Source organism: Mobula birostris, unplaced genomic scaffold (genome assembly GCF_030028105.1).
Source record: "Mobula birostris isolate sMobBir1 unplaced genomic scaffold, sMobBir1.hap1 scaffold_3118, whole genome shotgun sequence".
NCBI classification, from domain to species: domain Eukaryota; kingdom Metazoa; phylum Chordata; class Chondrichthyes; order Myliobatiformes; family Myliobatidae; genus Mobula; species Mobula birostris.
The window spans coordinates 23,870-34,207 of record NW_027276180.1 but is presented as its reverse complement, the minus strand read 5'-3'; positions in this window follow the sequence as shown (position 1 = coordinate 34,207).

Sequence of the window (10,338 nt, the reverse complement as noted above, 5' to 3'; positions counted from 1 at the left end):
TCTTTTCAGTAACATTGGAGAGTGAAGACAGGTTTGGAAAGGATCGACCATTACTGAGTTCATTCAAGAAAGAGTGATCTGCATGAGATAGCCTCTGCTAAAAGCGGCAGGAAGGCTGTGCAAGGTTATTCTATGGAGGAAGGTCAGTGCCTTTAAAACTGTTTTATTTCTGTCGCTGTGAATACTGTGGGAAAGGCAGGATCCGACTGGGAGTGGCAGTGACGTTGTGTCTTCGAGGAATTTGTTACTTCATGAAAGTCTCTCCTAATTGACTGTATAAATCTCTTGGACTTTAAAATTTACCATTCGAAAAACTGTGTTTGAATTTACCGCTTTAAGAACTGTTCTCACATTTGTCGCTTTAAGAATCAGTACTAAGTGATGATTTGTTGAACAGCTGCATAGCGGTTAACTTCTGGTTAGGGTTTTCATTTGTTTTTTAATTGTTTATCCGTGTTTAATAAATGTTTGGTTGTTTTTATATAACCTGTCTCGATTGATATTCATTGTTGCCAGTTACGTAGCATACCTCATCAGGTAACTGTAGAGAGCACCCCAGTGTATGATGCAAGCAAAATTGTTATTTTTATGTTTTGCATGGTACTGCCGCCACAACACAACATATTTCATAACAATATGTCAGTAATAATAAACCTCATTCCGATTCTGTTTCTGAAATGTACAAGTGAAGGGCTGTGTTGTTGAAATAGACAAAGTAGCTTGTTTTATTGCCAGCATGGACTCAAGGGGTCAAATGGCCTTTTGCTCTGCTATAAGGTTTTATGAGTGTGACCTTTGGTGTTGAGTTCTGATCTTTGTGGTAAGATGAAGCCCTTACTGATGTCTCTTATTTGCTATCAAGGAAAATGTGTCTACTGTACTCAAGGAGAACACAAGTGTCAAATTTGCCTGAAAGCTTTATTACAGAATGACTTGCCATCTCCTGTAAGTGAAGACTTTCCTGCTCCATTAAAAGGAGCCCTTGATGTGTGCACAGAATGAAATTCCAAGTGCTTTCCCCAACTCACGTGAATAAAGAACTATAAATTCCCCACAACCACAAAGTCAGTGTAACACAAGGCATCAATAAGCTTGTGGGCATTGAAAGGACTGCTTCTTTTGGCATTGTTGGATTGTAGAATTGTTGGTTTTCTTGTAGTTTAACTTTCCTATGCTTGCTTGTATTTTTATATAATCATCGATATACATGTAATTGTTCAGTGAATTTTCCAGTAATTATTGTACAGTTGCCCCTGTATTTTTCTAGAAGCTTCTTAGTTTTCTGCCGCAGTGTCACACCACTTGAATCGGGCTATTTTATAGGGTAATTGTTATCACTGGAATTTTTGGTTCACTCCAGTCTGGGTATGGGCCAACCACCACAACTTTTTCCTTTGTCTTTCTTTATTCGGTCTTCATTCAGGTAACACTTAATAAAATTGCTAGCAGTAAGTTTTGTGCCTCGTTCTTGACCTCAGAAAAACCTCTGTACCACAGCATCCAACAGCACAAATTAAATGCTGCACTTCAAGAGAAACAGCAACTTTGATTCAGGCAAAAATGAGCCAACACTGATTGAATTAATGAGCATGGTCACACTGTGGGTTAGCAATAGGATGAAAATTCTTAGGCTTTGATCCAGAGATGTGTCTGAATCAGCGTGATTAATCTCATCATTAAATAAAAATCTGAATTTGCCTGACTTGTCTCGGTAACAAGAAATGTATACATATCATACTCCTACTTTGATTTGTATTACTTATTTAGAAATATATCAACATCATCACTTTGTGCCATGTCATTAGGACATGGGCGATCATGATGACCATAATTGCTCTGGGCAAAATTTTCTACAGAATTGGTTTTCCATTGCCTTCTTCATTGACCCCAGCCATTATCAATACTCTTCAGAGATTGTCTGCTTGGCATCAGTGATCACATAACCAGGACTTGTGATAAGTAGCGGCTACTAATACGACATTCACCATCTGCTTCACATGACCCTGATCAGGGGCTAAGCAGGTGCTACACCTTGCCCAAGGGTGACCTGCAGGCTAGCAGAGGGAAGGAGCGCCTCACACCTCTTTTGGTAGAGACGTATCTCCACCCTACCACCCGATTTAGGGATACAGCAGGTAACAGACCTCTCCATCCCAACGAGCCCATGCCACCCAATTACACCCATGTGACCTACTAACCCGAACGCATTTGGAAAGTGGGAAGGATCCAGAGACCCAGCAGAAACCCACCTGGTCACAGAGGGAACATGCAATTTCCTTACAGATGGTGCCAGACTTGAACCTGGGCCTCTAGAACCGCATTAGCATTACACTAACTGCTGTACAACCACGCCACCCTCAGTTTGCACAAAGCAAGCTTCCACAGACACTAGATCATCTTTTAGCATTATGTCAATTAAGAGATAAACACTGGGCAAGAAAACAGACAACATCTCACTATATCATCAGTATTAAGAATGGTTCCCTTGTACGATAGGATAGACTCTTGACCTCACAATCTACCCCATTATGGCCTTGTACCTCATTATCCACCTGCACTGCACTTCCTCTGTAGTTGTTACACTCTATTCTGCATTGTTATTGTTTTACCTTGCACTGTTTAATGATCTGATCTGTATGAACAGTACGCAAGAGAAACATTTCACTGTATCTTGGTACATGTGACAATGATAAACTAATTCCAGTTATTACTTTGCGGAGGAAAGCTGATTGTTGTGAGTAAAATCCAATTATAAGACATAATGTGAAGAGCATGTTTCACAGAATGTTGAGCAAGAACAAGAGGAATTGATCAGTGCTGCCTCACGGAGGTCGGAATTGATCAGTGCTGCCTCACGGTGGTGAGAATTGATCAGTGCTGCCTCACGGTGGTCAGAATTGATCAGTGCTGCCTCACGGTGGTCGGAATTGATCAGTGCTGCTTCACGGTGGTCGGAATTGATCAGTGCTGCCTCATGGTGGTCGGAATTGATCAGTGCTGCCTCACGGTGGTCAGAATTGATCAGTGCTGCTTCACGATGGTGAGAATTGATCAGCGCTGCCTCACGGTGGTGGGAATTGATCAGCGCTGCCTTGCGATGGTCAGAATTGATCAGTGCTGCCTCACGGTGGTCAGAATTGATCAGCACTGCCTCACGGAATTGATCAGTGCTGCCTCACGGTGGTGGGAATTGATCAGTGCTGCCTCACGGTAGTCGGAATTGATCAGCGCTGCCTCACGGTGGTGGGAATTGATCAGTGCTGCCTCACGGTGGTGGGAATTGATCAGCGCTGCCTCACGGTGGTGAGAATTGATCAGCGCTGCCTCGCGGTGGTCGGAATTGATCAGTGCTGCCTCACGGAGGTCGGAATTGATCAGTGCTGCCTCACGGTGGTCGGAATTGATCAGTGCTGCTTCACGATGGTGAGAATTGATCAGCACTGCCTCGCGGTGGTCGGAATTGATCAGCGCTGCCTCGCGGTGGTGGGAATTGATCAGTGCTGCCTCACGGTAGTCGAAATTGATCAGCGCTGCCTCACAGTGGTCGGAATTGATCAGTGCTGCCTCACGGTGGTGAGAATTGATCAGCGCTGCTTCACGATGGTGAGAATTGATCAGTGCTGCCTCAGGGTGGTGAGAATTGATCAGCGCTGCTTCACGATGGTGAGAATTGATCAGCGCTGCCTCACGGTGGTGAGAATTGATCAGCACTGCCTCGCGATGGTGAGAATTGATCAGTGCTGCCTCGCGATGGTGAGAATTGATCAGCACTGCCTCACAGTGGTCGGAATTGATCAGTGCTGCCTCACGGTGATCGGAATTGATCAGCGCTGCCTCACGGTGATCAGAATTGATCAGCACTGCCTCACGGTGGTCGGAATTGATCAGCGCTGCCTCACGGTGATCAGAATTGATCAGCGCTGCCTCACGGTGATCAGAATTGATCAGCGCTGCCTCACGGTGATCAGAATTGATCAGCGCTGCCTCACGGTGATCAGAATTGATCAGCGCTGCTCCACTCACAAACAATGGAAAATCTGTAGATGCTGGAAATCTAAGCATCACACAGAAAATGCTGGAGGAACTCAGTAGGCCAGGCAGCATCTGTGGCAGAGTACAGTCGACGTTTTGGGCCGAAACCCTTCGGCAGGACTGGACAAAAAAAGCTGAGGCGTAGATTAAAAGTGAGGGAGGTGATAGGTGAAAGCAGGAGTGGGAGGGATGACGTAAAGAACTGGGAAGTTGATTGGTGAAAGAGATACAGGGCTGGAGAAGGGGGAATCTGATAGAAGAGGACAGAAGGCCATGGAAGAAAGGTCACCCCACCCTGGTCTTCTACCAGCTCTGAACCTTTTCATTGCCACCTGCCAATGGGACATCAACCATCTAGACTTCAACACTCCTCTCTCCAATTCCAACTTCACTCCTTCTGAACACTTGGCTCTCCACTCCCTCTGCACCAATCCCAACCTCAGCGTCAAACCCGCAGATAAGGGGGTGCTGTAGTAGTCTGGCATACTGACCTCCACATTGCCAAGGCTCAGCCCTAACTCTCAGACACCTTCTCTTATTTACCCCTCGAACAGGACCCCAATAAGGACCACCAGGTCATTGTCTCCCACAACGTCACCAACTTTATTAACTCTGAGGATCTTCCATTCACTGCCACCAACCTCATAGTTCCCTCACCCTGCACCTCCTGTTTTTACCTCCTACCCAAGATCCACAAACCCACTTATCCAGGTAGACCCTTTGTTTCTGCTTGTTCCTGCCCCTCTGAACTTATATCTGCATACCTCAACTCTGATCTATTCCCCCAAGTTCAGTCCCTTCCCACCTACATCTGTGACACCTCACACACTCTTGATCTTTTCAAGGGTTTCAGGTTCCCTGGCCCCCATCATATTATTTTTGCTATAGATGTCCAGTCCTTATACACCTTCAGCCCCACCAGGAAGGCCTCAAAGGTCCCCGTTTCTTTGTGGACACCAGACCCAACCAGTTCCCCTCCACCACCACTCTCCTCCGCCTGGCAGAACTTGCCCTCACTCTCAATAATTTCTCCTTTGGCTCCTCCCATTTCCTTCAAACAAAAGGTGCAGCCATGGGCACTCACATGGGTCCCAGTTTCGCCTGCCTATTTGTCAGCTTTGTGGAACGGTCTGTGTTCCAAGCCTGCACTGGTGTCTGTCCTGCACTTTTCCTATGCCACATCGATGACTGCATTGGTGCTGCTTCCTGCACCCATGCAGAACTCATCAACTTCATCTACTTTGCCTCCAACCGCCACCCTGCCCTCAAGTTTACCTGGTCTACTTCCAACACCTCCCTCCCCTTTCTAGATCTTTCTGTCTCTGTCTCTGGAGACAGATTATCCACCAATGTCTATTACAAACCAACGGACTCTCATAGCTACCTGGACTAGACCTCTTCCCACCCTGTTACTTGTAAAAATGCCATCCCCTTCTCTCAATTCCTCCGTCTCCACTGCATTTGCTCTCAGGATGAGGCTTTTCATTCCAGAACAAAGGAGATGTCCTCCTTCATCAAAGAAAGGGGCTTCCCTTCCTCCACCATCAACGCTGTCCTCAACCACATCTCTTCCAGTTCACGCACGTCTGCTCTCACCCCATCCTCCTACCACCCCACCAGGGATAAGGTTCCTCTTGCCCTCACCTACCTCCCCGCCAGCCTTCATGTCCAGCACCTAATTCTCTGCATCTCCAGGAAGATCCTTCTTTGTCCATTCGTCCTTCCCCACTGATCTCCCTACTGGCACCTGTCCTTGCAAGTGGAACAAGTGCTACATCTGCTCCTGCACCTCCTCCCTCACTACCATTCAGGGCCCCAAATGATCCTTCCAGTTGAAATGACACTTCACCTGTGAGTCTGTTGGGGTCGTCTACTGTGTTTGGTGCTCCCGGTGTGGCCTCCTGTATATCAGTGAGATCAACGTAGATTGGGAGACCGCTTCACCGAGCACCTACACTCTCTCCTGCCAGAAGAAGAGGGATCTCCCAGTGGCCAACTATTTAAATTCCACTTCCCATTCCCATTCCGATATGTCGATCCATGATTTCCTCTGCTGTCGCGATGAGGCCTCACTCAGTTTGGAGGAACAACACCTTATATTCTGTCTGGGTAGCCTCCAACCTGATGGCATGAACATCGATTTCTCAAACTTCCGGTAATGACACCACCCCCCTCTCCTACACGATTTCCCATCCCCTTTTCCCTCTCTCATCTTATCTCCTTGCCTGCCTATCGCATCCCTCTTGTGCTCCTTCCCCCTTTTCTTCCTTGGCCTTCTATCCGTTCCTATCCAACTCCCCCTCTCTAGCCCTGTATCTCTTTAACTAATCGACTTCCCAGCTCTTCACTTCATCCCCCCTCCTCCTCCCCGGTTTCACACCTATCGCCTGTTGTTTCTCTCTCCCCTAACCCCACCTTTTAAATCTACTTCTCAGCTTTTCTTCTCCAGTCCTGCCAAAGAGTTTCAGCCGGAAACATCAACTGTACTCTTTTCCATAGGTGCTGCCTGGCCTCCTGAGTTCCTCCAGCATTTTGTGTGCAGTGTTGCTTCACTACAGTTGGAATGGAGCGGTGCCTCACGGTGGTGGGAATGGAGCGGTGCTGCCCCTCGGTGGCAGGAATGGATTCGTGCTGCCCCTCGGTGGTGGGAATGGATTCGTACTGCCCCTCGGTGGTGGGAATGGAGCAGTGCTGCCCCTCGGTGGTGGGAATGGAGCATTGCTGCTCCACGGTGGTGGGAATGGAGCGGTGCTGCCCCTCGGTGGTGGGAATGGATTCGTACTGCCCCTCGGTGGTGGGAATGGAGCAGTGCTGCCCCTCGGTGGTGGGAATGGAGCATTGCTGCTCCACGGTGGTGGGAATGGAGCGGTGCTGCCCCACAGTGGTGGGAATGGACCGGTGCTGCCCTTCGGTGGTGGGAATGGAGCTGTGCTGCCGCACGGTGGTGGGAATGGAGTGGTGCTACCCCAAAGTGGTCGGAATGAAGCATTGCTGCCCCTCGGTGGTCGGAATGGAGTATTGCTGCCCCTCGATGGTGGGAATGGAACGGTGCTGCCCCACGGTGGTTTGAATTAAGTAGTGCAGCCTCCCAGTAGTCAGACCTTAATAGTGTTGCCACCCAGTGGTCAGAGTAGAGCAGTGCTGCCTCCCAGTGGTCAGAATTAAACAGTGCTGCCTCCCAATGGTCAGAATTGAACAGTGTTGCTCCCACAGTGGTCAGAATAGAGCAGTGATGCCCCACAATGGTCAGAATTGAAGTGTTGCCCCTCAGTGGTCAGACTTGAACAGTACTGCCTCCTGGTGGTCAGAATTGAACAGTGTTGCCCCACAGTGGTCAGAGTAGAGCAGTGCTGCCTCCTGGTGGTCAGAATTGAACAGTGCTGCCTCACTGTGGTCAGAATTGAACAGTGCCTGCCTCCTGGTGGTCAAAATTGAACAGTGCTGCCTCCTGGTGGTCAGAATAGAGCAGTGCTGCCTCCTGGTGGTCAGAATAGAGCAGTGCTGCCTCCCAGTGGTCAGAGTAGAGCAGTGCTGCCTCCCAGTGGTCAGGATTGAACAGTGTTGCCCCCACAGTGGTCAGTGTAGAGCAGTGCTGCCTCCTGGTGGTCAGAATTGAACAGTGCTGCCTCCTGGTGGTCAGAATAGAGCAGTGCTGCCTCCCGGTGGTCAGAATAGAGCAGTGCTGCCTCCTGGTGGTCAGACTTGAACAATACTCACTTGCTTGGTACAACTTTACATTGAGAGAGAGAGCAGGAAGTAATAAGATCAGGAAGACTGCAGCCAATTTAGAGGGCAAGACTCTTCCGTAGCTTGAAAATTTGGCAGTCTTTGCTTAGCCAGACTCAATAACACTGGGCACTGTTTTGATCAGAGAATGGCAGTTTTCAAAGCTTCAATCTGAATTTTCAATGCAAAGAAAGAAAATACAATAAATAAATGAGATGCATCTCAGCAGAGTTACCTAACAATATTTGCATATCTGTTTATTTCTAGTGCTGACGGGTTAATTTCACAAAATATTTTAATAAGTTCAGCTTCAACAGTTAATGAAATATGCCATGCATATATCAAATTAAAATGCTTTTCCCCCCCAATTAGGATTTATTTAATTATATAGCAAGCAATTTAAGTATCCATTGCCATACGATTTTATTCATACAATCATGACTCATTAATATTCAAATCTAAGGCACTTTGTCTCAGTAATTCTTGCAGCACAGACACTCCTCCAGAGCGGATGTCTTGTTTATTAATGTGTGCTGCTAAATATTCATATTGGCTGCATCTGCATATTTTCTGCTCAGCCTCTGAATGATGACAATTATTTAGAAATGCTTTAAACTCAGAATCAGGAATCAGGTTTGAATAATACTTTAGTCAGTGTTTTTGTTGTTTTGCAGCGGCAGTACAGTGCAATACATAAAAATGCCATAAATTACAACCAGAAATATATACTAAAAATTAAATTAAATAATAGCGGAAAAAAGGAGCAAAATATTAGTGTTCACATGTTGGTTCATTGTCCATTTAGAAAGCTGAAGGTGGAGAAAAAGAAGCTGTTCCCAAAACACTTAGTGTGTGTCTTCAGGCTCCTGTACCTCCTCCCTGAGGCTGATGATGCGAAGAGGGTAGATCCTGGATGCTGGGAGTCCTTTATGATGGCTGCTGCCTTATTGAGGCACCAGCTTTTGAAAATGTCCTCGACAGTGGGGAACTACTGCCCATGGTGGAGCTGGCTGCATTTACAACCCTCTGCAGCTTTATCCATCCCGCCCTTCCACACCAGACGGTGATACAACCACTCAGAAGGTTTTCCATGGTGGTAATTGTCTATTGTACCCAACGATGACAGGAAACCTGTGGGGGAGAGATTTGAAAGTGGAAAAGCCACTGCACTGGGGTAGTTCCACTCTCCTGACCTCAGAAGTCCGGGTCCAGTAGTACAAACAAGCGTCAAAACTGGTGTCTTCCATGGTTGCAGTGGATGACCATGGCTTAATTTGTGCCCTTCATTCTCTACGAGTGTTGCAGAACTGCCTTCCTGCCCACTGGCTCTCACTGGAGTTGGCTTTGTATGCTATCTCACCGGGGTACTGGACCCGCCAGCTACCCTCCCCTCATTTTGCCCACCGGGAGAAGCAGTGTACCAGGGTGTGGCTACTGTCACACAAAAACAGTTACTTGGAGCTGAGTGTCCGATGGGAACCAAAGCTGAGTGAACTGCCCCAGATTGGATAAGACAAGCCCTTTCACCAGAGGTGCTACCCCTCCCTGGACACCCCATGGTACATCTGTAGAAATTTGCTAGTCTTTGGTGACAGACCAAATCTCTTCAAACTCCTAATGAAATATAGCCACTGGTGTGCCTTCTTCAAAGTTGTTTCAGTAGCTAAAATGGATAGTTGTCTATATAAGCAACACACATCAAAGTTGCTGGTGAACGCAGCAGGCCAGGCAGCATCTGTAGGAAGAGGTACAGTCGACGTTTCAGGCCGAGACCCTTCATCAGGACTAACTGAAGGAAGAGTAAGAAAGAGATTTGAAAGTGAAAGGGGGAGGGGGAGATCCAAAATGATAGAAGACAGGAGGGGGAGGGATGGAGCTAAGATCTGGAAAATTGATCGGCAAAAGGGATACGAGGCTGGAGAAGGGAGAGGATCATGGGACGGGAGGCCTAGGGAGAAAAAAAGGGGGAGGGGGGAAGCCCAGAGGATGGGCAAGGAGTATAGTGAGAGGGACAGAGGGAGAATAAAGAGAGAAAAATAATAAATAAATAAATAACAGATGGGGTACGAGGGGGAGGTGGAGCATTAACGGAAGTTAGAGAAGTCGATGTTCATGCCATCAGGCTGGAGGCTACCCAGATGGAATATAAGGTGTTGTTCCTCCAACCTGAGTGTGGCTTCATCTTTGACAGCAGAAGAAGCCCTGGGTAGACATATCAGAATGGGAATGGGACGTGGAATTAAAATGTGTGGCCACTGGGAGATCCTGCCCTCCTCTACTGTCAAGATGAAGCCACACTTAGATTCGAAACCAAAATTGAGCCTGTTGGCCATCAGATTAAACGTTATGTTTAGAATAAGGCAAACACTGCAAATCACAAACACACCATCCCCATCGTGAAGCATAGTGGTGGCTGCATCATGCCGTGGGGATGCTTCACTGCAGCAGGCCCTGGAAACTTTGTGAAGACAGAGGGTAAAATGAATACAGGGAAATCCTGGAGGAAAACCTGATGTAGTAACAAGAGAACTGTGACTTGGGAGAAGATTTGTTTTCCAGCAAGACAATGACCCCAAGCAT